The following is a 17,447-nucleotide window of genomic DNA, read 5'->3' as shown; positions in this document are numbered from 1 at the left end:
TTTGTTTTTGTTTATGTCTTTATCCAGTTATCCTTGTTTCATAGCATTTTTATTCATTTCAAAGTTAAACAGAAGTTTTACTAACCTGCTCAGCACAAGACAATAAGCTATTGCACCTTGATTACACTTTAACAACAATCTTTATTCATGTTTTTATCTTCAGACTTAACATCTGTGAACTCTCAGAGGAAAACTGTGAAGCTCTGTCCTCAGTTCTCAGCTCGCAGTCCTCTAGTCTAACAGAGCTGGACCTGAGTATCAGAAAGCTGCAGGATTCAAGGGTGAAGCTTCTGTCTGCTGGACTACAACGTTTAAACTGTAAACTGAATACTCTGAGGTCAGATCAGAAAACATTTAGTTTTTAGAATTATTAATTAAAGTTCATACATATGATGTTGTATCTTAGTATGTTTATGTTTCCTTTAAAAATAGAAAGTCAACATTTAATGTTGTGAAATGTATTAACAAACTCTACATGAGTACTTGTTTTATAGATTGTCTTTTATTTTTCAGACTGAGTGGCTGTAACCTGTCAGAGAGAAGCTGTGAAGCTCTGTCCTCAGTCCTCAGCTCCCAGTCCTCCAGTCTGAGAGAGCTGGACCTGAGTAACTCTGACCTGCAGGATTCAGGAGTGAAGCTTCTGTCCGCTGGACTAAAGAGTTCACAGTGTGCAGTGGAAACTCTCAGGTCAGGATTCAAACTTTTCCACAGATGATCATTTGAAATGTGATTTATATTATTGTATAAACAGGTAACTTTTACAGCTGTCAAGTGAACTTTTATTTACATTTGAGTGGATAATTGGACTCTGAATTACTAAAAGTTGTTATAGTCATGTCTTTGTTTATTTAAAAAAATACTTCATGTACTGCCTAATTTAAAGATTTAGGCTCCTTTGGGCCCATAATATATATATTTGATTCCTTTGTGAATGAAATTAGGAGGATATTGGCGACTGCTGATTGGCTCGCTGTTTGTTTTTTATTCACAGTACTTAATTTTAAAGGCTGATTTCTCAAAATGAGATGTTTATCTTTTCTTCTACAACACGTGGAGCCACCAAATCTTCTTGCTTGATTTATTCATTACAGTTTGATTTAAAGAATATTAGACTCGTAACATAATAAATATATTTATTTCACTTCTTCTTGAGAGAAAGAGAGGGATGACTGGGTGATCTCCAGTGGTTCATCCCAGCAGAGAGAGCGGCACACTGGGCTGCAAATGATCACAGTAGTAATGGCCATAGTTTGATAAAACAGGCAGTCTTACCCTGTAGATAATACAGGGTTCTGGTGCCGATGTGGGGGAGGGGACTCGCCCGGTACTAACTACATACTACTAACTACCTCATTCAGATGTCTTCCCTACTAAACCTGATAAGAAGTAACTGCAGTAGCCTTATAGGTCAAATCAGTTTCACCTGTTAAAGTTAGCTCCACTATTAATTAGGGGTGGGGGAAAAAATCGATACTGTGTAGTATCGTGATATTTTGTTTGCTAATAATGTATCGATACAGGGACAGCAGAAATCGATATTTTGTTACAAACAATTTTTTCTCTGAAGTCAACATGCTCTGGAGTCAGAGCATGTTGACTTCAGAGCATGTTGATCCTTTTTCTGAGCAACAATCCTGACATTCCTTCACTGTCCAAATGTGTTTAACTTTTTTTTTGGCAGCAATAAACATGACAGTTTACTTATTTTAATTTAAGACATGTTTAATTTTAATTAAGTTTGAAACTTTTTTATTTAATGTAAAATTATATTTTTTTTAAATTTACTTTCAAATTCTTCAGTTGCTGAATGGGCTGCATAGTTTTCATAAATTGCATAGTTCAGAATAGCTATAATTGTACCAGATGGTTGCATTCAGTTAAGTTGGACTAGACTGTAATACAAACCGTTCAGTTTGTCAACAATAAAACTGACTGAAATGAGAGAAAGACTGAGTGTGAGACTTTGATATTAGATAAAATGAATATTGATAAAGTTTACCCTTATGTGCAGAATTTAAATATCGCAAAATATTTTAAAAAATCGCAATAATATCGTATCGTGCGTTAAGTATTGTGATAATATCGTATCGCGAGTTGTATGGTGATTCCCACCTCTACTATTAATGGTGTCACTTGTTATTTCTGGGATGAGTTTAGTAGCCTGAACAGCTGCTTAAAGGAAAGTAATTAAATAATAAAAATAACCTAAGTCCGGGGGAACCTGCAAGAGCTGTTTGCACAAAGAATAATGCTCAGACTTTGAGGTTTTATCGTTTTACACAAGGTTTAAAAATGAATGTCCACAATTGAATTGCAGAAATTGTTATTGAGCTAATACTGATGTAGTTGTTATCTTTGGTAAGGAGAGGTTGGAGGAAGGATGAGCACAGTCAGGCCTAAAGATGCTCTTAATAATAATAATGGATTGCATTTATATAGCGCTTTTCGAGACCCTCAAAGACCCTTTACAATCCCACTACAGGGAGTGCAGAATTATTAGGCAAGTTGTATTTTTGAGGAATAATTTTATTATTGAACAACAACCATGTTCTCAATGAACCCAAAAAAACTCATTAATATCAAAGCTGAATGTTTTTGGAAGTAGTTTTTAGTTTGTTTTTAGTTTTAGCTATTTTAGGGGGATATCTGTGTGTGCAGGTGACTATTACTGTGCAGAATTATTAGGCAACTTAACAAAAAACAAATATATACCCATTTCATTTATTTATTTTTACCAGTGACACCAATATAACATCTCCACATTCACAAATATACATTTCTGACATTCAAAAACAAAACAAAAACAAATCAGCGACCAATATAGCCACCTTTCTTTGCAAGGACACTCAAAAGCCTGCCATCCATGGATTCTGTCAGTGTTTTGATCTGTTCACCATCAACATTGCGTGCAGCAGCAACCACAGCCTCCCAGACACTGTTCAGAGAGGTGTACTGTTTTCCCTCCTTGTAAATCTCACATTTGATGATGGACCACAGGTTCTCAATGGGGTTCAGATCAGGTGAACAAGGTGGCCATGTCATTAGTTTTTCTTCTTTTATACCCTTTCTTGCAGCCACGCTGTGGAGTACTTGGACGCGTGTGATGGAGCATTGTCCTGCATGAAAATCATGTTTTTCTTGAAGGATGCAGACTTCTTCCTGTACCACTGCTTGAAGAAGGTGTCTTCCAGAAACTGGCAGTAGGACTGGGAGTTGCGCTTGACTCCATCCTCAACCCGAAAAGGCCCCACAAGCTCATCTTTGATGATACCAGCCCAAACCAGTACTCCACCTCCACCTTGCTGGCGTCTGAGTGGGACTGGAGCTCTCTGCCCTTTACCAATCCAGCCACGGGCCCATCCATCTGGCCCATCAAGACTCACTCTCATTTCATCAGTCCATAAAACCTTAGAAAAACCAGTCTTGAGATATTTCTTGGCCCAGTCTTGACGTTTCAGCTTGTGTGTCTTGTTCAGTGGTGGTCGTCTTTCAGCCTTTCTTACCTTGGCCATGTCTCTGAGTATTGCACACCTTGTGCTTTTGGGCACTCCAGTGATGTTGCAGCTCTGAAATATGGCCAAACTGGTGGCAAGTGGCATCTTGGCAGCTGCACGCTTGACTTTTCTCAGTTCATGGGCAGTTATTTTGTGCCTTGGTTTTTCCACACGCTTCTTGCGACCCTGTTGACTATTTTGAATGAAACGCTTGATTGTTCGATGATCACGCTTCAGAAGCTTTGCAATTTTGAGACTGCTGCATCCCTCTGCAAGATATCTCACTGTTTTTGACTTTTCTGAGCCTGTCAAGTCCTTCTTTTGACCCATTTTGCCAAAGGAAAGGACGTTACCTAATAATTATGCACACCTGATATAGGGTGTTGATGTCATTAGACCACACCCCTTCTCATTACAGAGATGCACATCACCTAATATGCTTAATTGGTAGTAGGCTTTCGAGCCTATACAGCTTGGAGTAAGACAACATGCATGAAGAGGATGATGTGGACAAAATACTCATTTGCCTAATAATTCTGCACTCCCTGTATTCATTCACTCTCACATTCACACACTGGTGGAGGTAAGCTACAGTTGTAGTGGTAGGTTAGGTTTTGCCCAAGGACAAAATGACCAAGACAGAGAGAGCTGGCTCATCAGACAGACAAGCTCATCTTGTAACCTACTGGTTCGCTGGTCAGCACACCAGCTGACTAGCGAACCGGCTAACTAGCACACCAGCTAACTAGCACACCGGCTAAATAGCAAATCAGCTAACTAGCAGACCAGCTAACGGCAGCCACAAGCTGAAGGACGATTAAATGTAGTGGAGATATCAGAGATGACACTGGTGTGTCCGATTCACTCTTTAGCACTCTGGTCACTCCGGTGTGTCAGCCAGAACACCACTGAAGGCCAAATGATCCCAGCATGTGGAATAAAGAGCTTAAGGTTTGGTTTGAGACACTTTATTCTTTCACTGATTGATTCTTGCGGCTGTGATCATGTGTGTGGTTTCTTACAAAAAGGAAGTACACAATACAAATACATGACAAATAAGATGAATAGATAAGTTACATATCCAGTTATATGTACGTACATCAGTATAGCTAATATAGCCATATATAAGGACAAAGATCACAGTACTATAATGCAGTAATGTTAAACACAAAGGTGTATATCTACATAAATCTGTCCTATCAGTGATCAGGGTACTGTAGTATACTTCCACTACATAAACTATAGAAACTAAACGACCTTAGTGTGACTTTAAGTTACCATCAGTACAGACGAACTGATGGTAGTTGTACAAAATAAAGGCATTGCAATTATTGTGAAGGGCTTCCGGTTAAACTAAGATCAGCTGATTACCTCATAACAAATTGTTTGCTATAGAACGCAGCTCCCACTCTTCATTAATATCATGTACTGTAACTCCCAAGTAACCATGGTTACCCAGCCACGCCCAGTAGTCTCCAGAGAGACCAACAGCTGGTGCACGTTGTAACGCCGTGGCTTTCATAGTCTCTCCTTTTTCTACAGCTCATGTGTTCTTCTTGTGATGGTGCGTCTTGAGGGAGGCTCATACATGCGGTCATTTGTTGATCCTAAGAACGTTCCTCAGACCGACTTCTTCAACAACACTAATCGGCCTGCAGTTTGTAGCTACTCACTTCACTGTGGTGTTTGTTAGCTTGTCTTTCTTTGGTTTTATCCTGACTCCTCCCACAAGCTGATCCTACGTAGTCTGCCCAAGCCTCCCACCTCTGTTTGTTTGGGTGGTTTGTTTGCTGCCATCAACAGCGTGTAATGCATTTAAGTGATACTTCAGACATGAAGTACTGCGACAATAAAAAACTCAACTTTGCTTAAAAATAACTTTAGTTGTATCAACACTGCCCTCTGGAATAATTAGACTTTGGTGACAAACTGATGTGATCTCCATGTTTCCTTTGTTGGACACTGAGCACACTGAGGTCAAATCTTTATTTATCCAGTTCATCTGTAGGCTGAGCTCAGTCCATCCATTTAGTGAAATGATGTTTAAAGGTCTCCTTGTTCTGTGAGCGTGCACAGATCCTGAAGCAGAAAGCCTGGGTTAACAGAGAAATGATCATCACTGTGATGATGCTCACCATCTCTGACTGGGATTTGAGGTTTTGTCAAAGCAGCAAAGAAAGCCTGGCTATGTTGGACTGGGTGTGGAAGCAGCTCCCAGTTTGAGTTCAGGAGACAGACACCCTCTCTACTTTGACGATCAGCTTCAAACTTTCCTTTTTGATAAAACTTATAGTTAGAGCTGGATCAGGTGACCCTGAACCATCACTTAGTTATGCTGCTATAGAGATGGATAACAGATGGATTGTTGTTTTGTGTGTCTGCAGTCTGTCAGGCTGTCTGATCACAGAGGAAGGCTGTGTACTTCTCTGGCCTCAGCTCTGACCTCCAACCCCTCCCATCTGAGAGAGCTGGACCTGAGCTCCAATCATCCAGGTCTCTCAGGAATGAAGCTTCTGTCGGCTGGACTGAAGGATCCAGGCTGGAGACTGGACACTCTCAGGTATGGAGAGAATGTCTGATATAGGAGGAAGAGCTGGAATCCTTTCCTGTGTCTTTCACTCACTTCCTGTTTGTTTCCTGCAGATGAGACATGAACAATCACACATGCAGGAATATTTTCAGGGACAGACACACTAGTCTAGCTGGATAGTACATGGATATTTATGTAGGGGGTCTTCAAGGAGTCTGTTTGCAGGAACATTAATGATAACTGATAAGTCATGTTGAGAGTTTCATTAAAAGTAGACTTACAGTTAGGTAATATTTGGACAGAGACAACATTTTGTAACTTTAGATACAAGTATCAGCCATGTGTGTGTTTCCCATGCTGTATGTCCACAGTCACAGTGACAGTCAGTGACACTGACAGAAGGATGAAACAAGGCTGTGAATCATTTCAGTCTGTGTGTGTGACAAAGAGGCAGACAGGAGCAGCTAACATTTGGAAATGGAAGCTTACTGGAAACACTACATTCACGGCTGAATTCACAATAGATTTGTTCTCAAGTGCACATTTAGCAGCTAATGCTAATACTGTTTTCCCTTTGCTTTCTACAGCAGCTATTGCTAAGTAGGCCACTTTGCTCCGCTAAGGATTTGTGTGACCATGATGGAGACTCTGATAAGCTAATGCTGCTAAGCTAATGCTGTTTATGGGCCCTGTTAGAATCAATATTTCATTCTCATTCTGTTGTTTGAGAACAATATTAACGTTTCACATCATTATAACACAAGAGAAAAGGGTATTGGCATTAGCTACTAGTGCTTATTCACCTCAAATTACCTTTAGCTGCTAATGGCAGCCTACTTAGCATTAACTCCTCACTAATATAATGCTAATTTACATCAAATTAGCATTAACTGCTCATATTGTTATAAGGAAAGAGAAAACGGTATTAGCATTTGCTGCTAATAATTATTCACCCCTAATTAGAATAAGCCGCTAAAAGCAGCCAACTTAGCATTAATTCCTCACTTTGTTGTTACCCAACGGAAAAGAGTATTAGTATTAGCTACTATCATTTTTAATAAGTAAGAGAAAACAGTATTAGCAGTAGCGCATAATGCTAATTCACGTCAACGTAGTATTAGTTAATAATGGCAGCCTACTTAGAATTAACTGCTCACTAATATAATGCTAATTCGCATCAAATTAGCATTAGCTGCTCAAGTTGTTATAAGGAAAAAGAGAAAACGGTATTAGTATTAGCTGCTAATAATTATTCACCCCTAATTAGAGTTAGCCCCTAATGGCAGTCTACTTAGCATTAACTCCTGACATTGTTATAATGCAGGGGAAAAGAGTTACCATTATCGGATAATGCTAATTCTCATCAAATTAGCATTAGTTAATAACGGTAGACTTCATATCATTAGCTGCTGTCATTCTTACAAAGCAAACAGTATGAGCATTAGCTGTTAATCCTTTTTCATCTAAAATTAGAATTAGCCACTAATGGCGTATTGTTAAAAAGTAAGAAAAAACATTGTTAGCATAAGCGGATAATGCTAATTCATCTCAAATTAGTATTAGCTAATAATGGCACCTGCTTAGCATTAGCTGGTCACATTGTTATAAGGCAAGAAAATATGGTATTAGCATTAGCCACTAATGGTAGCCTATAGCAAAAACTTCTTAATGCTAAATGAAGTTAATTAATGCTAAGTAGGTTTAACTGAAATTAAAGTAGTGTTAGCATTAGCTGCTGATATTGTTAAAAGGTAAGATAAAACATTGCTAGCAGCAGCGGATAATGCTAACACACATAATAATTAGCATTACCTAATAATGGCAGCCTTCTTAGCATTAGCTGCTCATATTGTTATAATGCAAGGGAAAAGAGTTGGCAAAAACAGTGTTAGCATTAGTGGATAATGCTAATTCACCTAAATTAGCATTAGCTAATAATGGCTACGTACTTAGCATTACCTACTAATATTGATATAAAGCAAGAAAATATGGTATTAGCATTAGCTTCTAATGCTTTCTCATCTAAAATTAGAATTAGCCACTAATGGCATCCTATTTAGCATTAACTCTTCACATCGCAAGGGAAAAATTAGAATTCAATAAAAAAAAAAAGTGTTCACATTAGCTACTTGTATTGTTAAAAAGTAAGAAAAAACATTGTTAGCATAAGGGGATAATGCTAATTCACCTCAAATTAGTATTAGCTAATAACGGCAACCTACATAGCATTAGCTGGTCACATTGTTATAAAGCAAGAAAATATGGTATTAGCATTATCTGCCAATTCCTATTCACCTAAAATTAGCATTACCTGCTAATGGCAGTCTACTTAGCATTAACTCCTCACTAATGTGATGCTAATTCACATTAAATTAGCTTTAGCATTAGCTGCTAGCATCAGCCTACCTAGCACTAGCTGCTCACATTGTTAAAAGGGAAGAGAATACGATATTAGCATTAGCTGGTAATATTTATTCACCCCTAATTAGAATTAGCCACTAATGGCAGCATACTTAGCGTTAACTCCTCACATCGTTGTAATGCAAATGAGGCTAACTTGCATTAAATTAGACTGCTGTTATTAGCTAATGCTATTTAGCAGTAGCTGCTCACATTGTTATAAAGCAAAGGAAAACGATATGAGCATTAGGTTCTAATGCGTATTTGCCTTAAATTAGACGTAGGTGCTAATGGCAGCCTACTTAGCATTAGCAGCTCAGATGTTATAATGCTAGGAAAAAGAGTGTTAGCATTAGCCGTTCACATTGTTATAAAGTTAAGGGAAATAGTGTTAGCATTAGCTACTCACATTTTTAAAAAAAGTAAGTGTTAGCATTAGTGCATAATGCTAATTCATGTCAAATTAGCATTAGTTAATAACGGCAGCCTATTTAGCATTAGCAGATAATGTTGACCTTGGCCCACTGGAAAAGTTAAGAACTAAAGATTTAGGAGTGTTTCTCGATAGCTCTTTCTCGTTTGAGAAACAAATGAATTCTGTTATTAAAACCAGCTGTAAGGTTTATATTGTTGATTGTCATTTATGCTTAGAAATATTTACTCATATATGCTTAGAGTTGTATAATCGATTGCATAATGATAGAGGTTTGATCCTGAGTAGTCTGTAAAGACTCTGTGTGCCTTCCAGAGTGCTCTGGCATGCACACACCACTTGGGGCCATGAGAGAGGTCGTACCCTCTCTTACTGATTTATGGTGTAGGACAGGGGTCTCAAACTCAATTTAGCTGGGGGCCGCTGCAGGCAGAGTCTGGGTGAGGCTGGGCCGCATTAGGTTTTCCACAAGAAAGGCATGGTTAAAAAATTCCAATCTTCTCAAATCTCTTTATTTTTATTTTTTAACACAAAATATGAAAAATAAATAAACAAATTAAGAATTAATAAGAAAAAAAATCAATCTGTAATACATAAATAAAATAATAATAAGATATTTTTAGTCAGTGAACTTGTGTGTATCTTTCAGTCTTCTATATCTGCTGTATTTAGATTGAAATGTCTGTATTAACAGTTCTATAACCTTCTTCTGAACATGAATGGAACACTGGAGAAAATGAACTGTTCTTCTGAACATGGCTTCTCTTGCCTACTCCTTGCTGCTAGAGACCTGGCAGCGTTTCCTCTCGCATAGCCGAGCCAGATTTGGCCTGAGGGAGGAAGCACTTGCGACCCTCAGTATGTCTTGAAGATGATCATCCGTAAGTCTGGACCTGTACTTGGACTTATTGAAGTTCAAAGTGGAGAAGAGCTTTTGGCACAAGTATGTGCTACCAAAAAGGCACATGGTCCGCTTGAACATTCGGGAAAGCCGAGGGAAACTAGGGCTCAATCCTCTCAAAAATTGTCCAAGCTTGTCTGCTTTTCCACTCACCTCCCTGAACTTTGCTTTGAGTTCAGAGTTGCACTGCAGCTCAATGAGCTCCATTTGAAGCACAGAAGGGGCATCTTGCACATCAAAGGAGAAGGGGTCCGCAAAAATGTGAAAGGTGGCTCTGTGTGTCTTGAAGTCAGCAAATCTGTGATCAAATTCCTCCTGTAGCCTCAAAATGACATCAACATACTCGTCAGCACTGAATGGTGTGCCTGCATCCACGAGTGCCTTGCATGCTGGGAAATGGCAAAGGTTTGTCTGAGAGAGCTGAGCTTTCCAGAGCGCCAGTTTTGTGGAGAATGCTCTCACGTTGTCATAGGCAGCACTGACAAGTTGCCCCTGGCCTTGTAACGTCTTGTTCAGTACATTAAGCTCATGTGTCATATCAACAAGAAAAGCTGAGTCCATGAGCCATTTGGGATCAGTTAGCACAGGAACACTAACTCCATCCTTCTCCATGAAGGCTTCACTTCTGCTCTCAACTCAAAAAGTCTCTTTAATACATTTCCCCTGCTGAGCCAACGTACCTCAGTGAAGTCGAGCACATCCCCATATTCTGACTCCATTTCCTCTAAAAAAGCTCAGAACCTTCGGTGCTTTAAGCCCCTGGATCTGATTTGGTTGATGCATTTCACAACAATAGACATCACATTGTCAAACTTCAGGCATTTGCTGCAAAGGACCTGCTGATGGATGATGCAGTGCAGAGCAATGGCCTCCTCCACGCCTTCCTCTTCCAGTTTGTTTTGTGCCACCAGTCCATGTTTCCTCCCTGTCATTGATGGCGCTCCATCTGTTGTTATTCCAACAAACCTCTTCCATGGCAAACCAACATTCTCAATGGCATCACACAGCTTGTAAATATCTGCTGAGCGGTGGTCTGGCCATGCATTGGAATTACTGTGAGCAGCTCCTCCATCACTTCAAAACTGTCATCAACACCACGGACATACATTGGGAGCTGGGCAGTGTCGGTGATGTCTGTGGTCTCATCAAGAGCGACTGAGTATACACTGAAACATTTGGCTTTCTCACACAGTTGGTCATAAATGTCACTTGACAGGTCAGAAATGCGATCTGCTGCGCTGTTGGCAGAAAGGCTGATGTTGCTAAACTGACCTTTCTTTCCCGGACAGACTATATTTGCAGCCTGCAATATGCACTTTTAGACAAATGCACCTTCTGTGAATGGCTTCCCTGCTTTAGCAATCATCTCACTAACCACGTGGCTCCGACTGCTGCATTATTCTCTTTGGTTGCTTTCTTGGAGAAATCTTGCTGCCTCAGTAGATCTGTTTTAAGACTGGCAACCCGGTTCGCTCTCTCGTCTCCCTGGTATTTTGCATCCAGCTCAGCATGTCTAGTTGTGTAATGACGTTTCAAATTGTATTCCTTGTGCAGCGCAACTTTCTCTGTGCAAATAAGACAGGTCGGGGTGCCCCTGTGCTCAAAAAAGAAATATTGCATTTCCCACTTTTCCTGAAATTGTCGGTGCTCATCACCAACCTTTCTCTTCACCGCAGGCTTTGAAAAAGACATGTTTGGGGCTATGTGACATTTATAATTCTACTTGGTGTCACTGTCGCATTGAAGTTTCAATCAAGCGTTTAGCCGACGGACGGGGAACGTCTCAACGCGTAGAGAACGTCATTTCTGCTTCTTTTTCTTGCAACCGTAGCACGGCGATCGGCAGATAAAAAGCCGGTAGCAGTCTCCTTTGTTTTTACGCTCGATGTTCATGTCTTTCATGACGACACGAACACCGTGGCGTTTGCAGATGGTAGAAACTGCAGGGATAGCGAGCGCAAAAAAGGCGACTGCTCACGGCGCCGGGCTGTTGTTACAGGAGAAAGAAGCGGAAATGACACCGTGACATATAACAAATAACATCAGCTGTTTCTGATGTTAGTTGTTTTGACTGCTTTTACATTATATTGAAATATATGTAATGTTCATGTTTGCTGCAATGCAAACGCAGTGATGCAAATAAAAACATCGAGCCACAAATTACGGTGCGACCCTATAATTAGTCCGGGTTACCGGGGACTGTTGTTGCCGATGAACAGGTGTCGCTATGTGACTGCAGACTAAATTGGGCTGCATTGAGTTCATGACTTTTCTTTTATCCCGCCGCCTACGCATCACTGTGAGAGTTAATATGAGATCTCTCTCTGTGGAAAAATAACTTTAAATCCCACTGACGTGTGTATAAATCTATATACGTATAATGTCCCGCTGGGCAGCAACTTAAAAAAACAACTTTTTTTGAAGTGTTGTGAACGCAGCGCGCTGGGGCGAATGTCGGCGTTTGCCCAATAGAAAGGAGGAAGCCAGCCAGGCACAGGAAAGAAAGAAAGACTCCAGGGCAACGCTGCTGGAACTTTGACTCATTGAGAAATGTTTCCCTGCTTGCATCAAGCCCGGCTGGTGTCCCCTGAGATCCATATCCCACCCTGATTGGTGGGTTAATTCAGCTCCCCCCACAACACTGTAAAGTGTCATACATTATCAAACTAACATTACATTTTCATATTAAGGTGGGGCCAAAAACTATCGTCCTGCGGGCAGCAGTTGGCCCGCGGGCCGCGAGTTTGAGACCCCTGGTGTAGGAGGACACCTGCTCTGTGTCTGGTTAAGTATAAGAGCCCTTTGTTAGGGGGACCGCTGGACTCTTAGCACCAGCTTTGGGGTCACAGGGTCACATCTGGAACACACACACACACACACACAGACACACACACACACACAGACACACAGACACACACACACAGACACACACACACACGCACAGACACACACACACACACACACAGACACACACACACACAGGCACACACACGCACACACAGACACACACACACACACACACACACACACACAGACACACACACACACGCACACACACACACACACACACACACACACACACTATGCACAGACTGGTACTCTTTGTTCATACCTGTGTAAGACGTCATAATGAACTTGTGCATATTCATGTAAGCTCAATAAAGAGCAGTGTTACGAGGGAGCAGACGAGAGCGACTGAGGTCAAGTGAAGGAACGGCGCTGTCACAGTTCTCTCCCTCATCAATTGTCTGGTTCCAGCGGTGGGTCTGTGCTAGACGACCCATCACCAGCTTTTTCCACTGGTTACCAGTACGTGGTAGAATCCACTTCCAGATCTGGTTGTCTTTAAATCTGTGAATGGATTGGCTCCATCTTATCTCTCTTTAACAAAAGAATCCAAGTGGAGCCCTCAGGTCTGCAGATAAGCAGCTTCTGACCAGAACTAGACGTAAAAACAGAGGTGAGCTTTATCGATGGCTGCAGCCAAACTCTGGAACAGTCGCCCTTCACATCAGGTCGTCACCAACACTGGACATTTTTAAAAGCCGGTTGGAAACACATTTGTACTCTGTAGCTTTCAATCCTGACCAGTCTTTATAGTCATTACTGTGTATGTTTCCTATTTTCTCTCTACTCTGTGCAGCACTTTGGCTCAAGCTGTTTTTAAATGTGCTGATAAATAAATGTAGATTTCTTTGAATAAAACAGTGGAGCCGAGCTTTGAGCTCAGTGTGTAACAGTGTGTGTGTGAGAGCCATGTAATGTCCATGTGTGCATGCTGACTGTGCTGCTCTGACCCCCCTCCTCCTTTCAGGGTGGAGCCTGCTGGAGTCCGATGGTTGAGACCAGGTCTGAGGAAGTGTAAGTGTGTTTTTAATGGGATTCATGAAAACAAAGCAGCACACATTCAACCATCTTCATCATGTCAGGAGTCATCATCAAAGTGTCAATCAATGAACAGATGATGGATCAATAACTGCAGCTGGATTGTGTTTGTTCTCTCCATCAGATTCCTGTCAACTCACAATCGACACAAACACAGTGAACACAAAGCTCCAACTGTCTGACAACAACAGGAAGGTGACACGTGTGGAGGAGGTTCAGTCATATCCTGATCATCCAGACAGATTTGATGTTTATCTTCAGCTGCTGTGTAGAAATGGTCTGACTGGTCGCTGTTACTGGGAGGTCGAGTGGAGAGGAGACTTTTATATATCAGTGAGTTACAGAAGCATCAGAAGGAAAGGAGGCAGTGCTGACTGTGTGTTTGGATACAATGATCAGTCCTGGAGTCTGGAGTGCTCTGATGATGGTCCTCGTTATGTCTGGCACAATAACAGCTACACATCCATCTCCTCCTCCTCCTCCTCCTCCTCCTCTGTCTCTAACAGAGCAGCAGTGTATGTGGACTGTCCTGCTGGCACTCTGTCCTTCTACAGAGTCTCCTCTGACACTCTGATCCACCTCCACACCTTCAACACCACATTCACTCAAACTCTTTATCCTGGGTTTATGTTCTGGTCTGGTTCCTCAGTGTCCCTGTGCTGAGTGGAGTGTAAAGAGTGTCTCCTGTTACAGAAACACTCTGACTGTTGAACAGATAGTTCAGTCTGTACATGTCTGTCTCTTTCACTCACAAACACGTTTTCAGATTCATGGATTCAATCAGTTGATGTTTGAAACTCTTCTAAATGATTCCTTGTAAACTTCTTCAGTCACAAACAAACAGGAAGTGATGTCACATGTGTTCCTGTCCACACAGCAGAATGAGTCTATTGCTGACAGTGATGTACAAACAGAGTGAGCATTTCTGAGGCCCAAAATAAACTGAGTAGTTCACTGAATGAACAATGGACTGTGAGCTCAGTTCCTTCATCATTAGTATGGATTATATATGTATATGTATTATATTAGTATCATATATATCAGGTGCTGCTGCTTTCAGTCATTGTGCAAATGTGCTGTTTGTAAGCTTGTAAAGCTGCAGTCAGCTGAGACTGAAGAAGTCACCTGATCAGTGAGCAAACGTTTCTGAAAACGTCCAGATGAACAGAATCAACCTTTTGGGATCAGCCAGCAATGCAGCATCATTGTTGTTCAGCTTCAGAGGTTTGCAGGAATGAACTGATGACCAGAAACAGCTGCAAAGTCCAAGAAAATACCAGCTGGAGTTCAGCTGCATTTGAAGAAGTCAAAGAAAAGTAAGGATGGCAAAGGGCGACGTTTTCTTCCAAAGAGCTGCAAACATGGTCGACGCCTCATTAGAAGAATCATCTGGACATTTGTGAGGAACTCTAACCAAGAAAGCAACGTCACACAGATCCAACAGACAGTTTCCATGACTGCAAGTGTTGAGTGGAAAAATGCTACATTGCATTATTGCATCCTCTCACCACAGGAGGCGCTGTTGGCACCACTGATTGCTGATCAGCTGTTCTCTGATGATCTGATTGATACTGTGAATAACGGGACTCACTGAACTCTGTGACACAGTGAAGATTACAGAGTTTAACTTCACCCTTTAAGACTGACCACAGAACCAAGTCCGCCAGAGCTTTTGTTATATTTTTACATGCTGTGGAGCCATTTGTGGGAGCATTTCAAGTTGCTATACATCAATACAACTGTTATAGCCCTAATTTTAATAATATGTATGCATTAAGTCCATAGTAACTACATAAACTGCAAAAAAAACCTCTGCTCATCCATCTCTGTGTGTATCAGGATACATTTGGTTCATAATACACAGAAAAATCAGAGTTATTACCTGTAATAAATGTGAAAGATTCCTGCAGTGATAACCAGGCAGGACTGAAACACATCCAAGCTGTCACCACGGTAACAGCACCGCCCATCCACAGGTGAGGGGAGGAGCAAAAAGAGGGACTTTGACCATTTTATACTAAAAACACTCAACTAATGTTTCTAATATGAAACAAATAAGCCCACATTAATGTGAGCGTTTATTAAATAATAATAATGATGATTTCCTCCTGATCTCATTTCCACAGCAGAGAAAACTGTGGTGTATATTGAGGTGGAGGGTGTGGTCTGTGGCTCAGGTGTAGAGTGAGGGTGGGGTGCACCACAGCAGCATGCTGGGACTGCTGAGGGTGGAGGAGGGAGTGATGATGACATCAGAGCTGCAGCACAGAGACCAGTGAACACACAGTCTGTTCATCTTTGCATAGATACAATATACAGCACAATATTGAATGACAGACACGCTGTGGGAGCTTCCACAGATACACTGACGTCAGCATCCAGAGTCCTCCTGCTGCTCCCCCCTCAGAGCCCCGTGATCAGCACCAACACATTCAGTTAGATGACAGAGTCCAGCTGCAGCTAGAATCAGCTCCCCTCTGTGAACAACAGCACAGCGTCAGTGTTTCACACTCAGTGAAAGGAGGAAACAGCAGAAGAACACCATGTGTGCTACGTTTCCCAGGACACACTACAAACTGCACAAATACAGAGCAGCACGTGGAAGGACCTGGAGCTGCATTTACAGAGCTGCAGACAGCGTGATGTCCTGTATGGACAGGTGGAAGGAACCAAGTCCTCAGCTGGAACACTCGTGTTTGTCCACAGACAGGAAACACAGCAGGAAACTTCCTCACAGAAGTGCAGCTCATGGATAACACACTTCCTGTCAGTCAGAATGAGGCTGCAGCCAAACACAGAAAGGTGTTTTTGTCCAGATGAGCCCAGAGAAGAAACACGAGTGTTCACAGACATCAGAAGCTCAGAGAGGTGAAACATGAGGTTGGAGTCCTCGTCAGCATCCAGAAGAGCTGCTGTGAAACCCTGAGTACTCATGACAGACTCTGATGGCACAAACACATCATGATTCAAACAGAAAGACAAACATGGAGCTCCTGATCCTCCTGCATGAGAACAAGCTGACATGAGCGCTGTGTCTGAGAGTGTCTCCCTGTCACAGTGACAATAACACAGCTGCTGCTCACAGTCATTAAACTGACCTGAGGTCAGCTGTGCTCCTTACATATGAACCATGTGACCTCACATCAGTGCTGTGGATGACTGTAGTCATAGAAGAGTAGAGCTGTAGCAGGTGGTGTGAGGAGGAGGTGGTGTATTCTAGTTAACGCAGTACTGAAACACTCCAGCAGAGGGCGCTGTTAAGTCCTTATTGTAACACAGTTACTGTGTGCAGTTAGACTTCATACATAATCTGCACTTATTTCCATCAGACATGCTGTCAGTAAATGATTGGTTTCTATTGATTCTACTTCCTGTTGACTCGTTTGATGACAGTGAAACAATCACAGCTGATTGTGTGATGATGTAAACTGTCACTGTTACATTCAGTGTGTGTGACATAATGTTAGTGCAGGCTGATAACAGCCTGGTTCTGTTAGAAACACATGAACGTGTCCATAGATCAGTGTGTGTTTAACATGAGAGCTTCAGCCCTGCTGATGTGTTAAATAAAGACATGCAGGAAAACTGATGAGACTCTGAAATAACTCTTTATATTTATAATGTAACTCTGCATCAAAAGAACAACAAAGGATCCCAGACAGGTTTCTGTGAACAAAGACCATTCTGATGTTTCTGTGTTTCTAACACTTTGACATTATTAGTAAACAGACTGCAGTGAGCAGCATTTATAAAGAGCTTCTATATAAAGATATGACAGCTGTTTGACAAGTTTATCACTCTGTG

General features: G+C 41.4%; 1 protein-coding gene and 1 long non-coding RNA gene across 2 annotated transcripts in view; one reads left to right on the top strand and one right to left on the bottom strand.

Annotated features, from left to right (window-relative positions):
- LOC143413422 (uncharacterized) overlaps positions 1-17,447 on the bottom strand; it is a 62,951-nt gene that overhangs the window by 9,297 nt on the left and 36,207 nt on the right. The gene's annotated exons all lie outside the window — the stretch shown is intronic.
- Positions 288-14,576, top strand: LOC143420811 (uncharacterized). Its single transcript, XR_013100550.1, has 5 exons — positions 288-337; positions 514-687; positions 5,879-6,054; positions 13,573-13,619; positions 13,768-14,576. It is a non-coding gene; the product is annotated as an uncharacterized LOC143420811 (long non-coding RNA).

The sequence above is a fragment of the Maylandia zebra genome, linkage group LG2 (assembly GCF_041146795.1).
Source record: "Maylandia zebra isolate NMK-2024a linkage group LG2, Mzebra_GT3a, whole genome shotgun sequence".
Classification (NCBI taxonomy): Eukaryota; Metazoa; Chordata; class Actinopteri; order Cichliformes; family Cichlidae; genus Maylandia; species Maylandia zebra.
Note: the sequence above shows the minus strand (reverse complement) of the source record. Positions and strands in the feature narration are given on the sequence as shown.